We start from the raw sequence: 1,117 nt of genomic DNA, 5'->3' as shown, positions 1-1,117 counted from the left end.
GAGTGGGTGCAGTTAGACATCTTCTATTATGGGCTTATAGGGAAAGCTCAGATTTCTCTAGACCACTCAGCTGGTGGATCTATACATATGAGAAAAACAATTGAAGAAGCTCAAGAGCTCATTGATACAGTTGTCAGAAATCAGCATCTGTACCTAAGCAGTGAATCTTTCATGAAAGAAGAGGTTAAAACAGTAACTGCTGAACTCAGTCCTGCAGAACAAATTATAGAATTCAATCAGCAATTAGACTTTCTAACAAAACAGCTGGCCGAATTCAAGGAGATACTACAAGACACAAGAATGGCTAATCTGAATATGGAAGTACAGTTGAAGCAAACAGAACAGCAGTTATCAAAACAAATAACAGAAGAGTGCCAAGCAGTTCAATTAAGAAGTGGGAAAATATTAAATACCTCACTTCAAGGCAGCAGGAAGCCAAGAAATGAACAATCAGCTATCCAAAATCCCTCTGAGGACAGTAAGAGCCCAGAGAGGAATAACTCTAGTGTTCAAACGCCAGAAACAGGCAAGGAGTTGGCGTCAAACGCCCAATGGAAGCTCAGTTCTGGCGTTCAAACGCCAGGAACAAGTAAGAAGTTGGCGTCCAACGCCACTCCAGATTCCAACCCTGGCTTTCAAATGCCAGTGAGGGATCAGACACCTGCAAGTGCTGATAATAAATCCCTCAAGAAGGCTTCTCAACCTACCTCTGTAGGAAATAAACCTGCAGCAACTAAGGTTGAGGAATACAAAGCCAAGATGCCTTATCCTCAAAAACTCCGCAAAGAGGAGCAGGATAAGCAATTTACCCGCTTTGCAGACTATCTTAGGACTCTTGAAATAAAGATTCCGTTTGCAGAGGTACTTGAGCAAATACCCTCTTATGCCAAGTTCATGAAAGATATCTTGAGTCATAAAAAGGATTGGAGAGAAACTGAAAGAGTTCTCCTCATTGAAGAATGCAGTGCAGCCATTCTGAAAAGCTTCCCAGAAAAGCTTAAAGATCCCGGGAGCTTTATGATACCATGCATATTAGAGGGTAACTGCACCAAGACAGCTCTATGTGATCTTGGGGCAAGCATCAACCTAATCCCTGCATCCACTATCAGAAAGCTTG

This window comes from Arachis ipaensis, chromosome B09, assembly GCF_000816755.2.
Source record: "Arachis ipaensis cultivar K30076 chromosome B09, Araip1.1, whole genome shotgun sequence".
Classification (NCBI taxonomy): domain Eukaryota; kingdom Viridiplantae; phylum Streptophyta; class Magnoliopsida; order Fabales; family Fabaceae; genus Arachis; species Arachis ipaensis.
Note: the sequence above shows the minus strand (reverse complement) of the source record.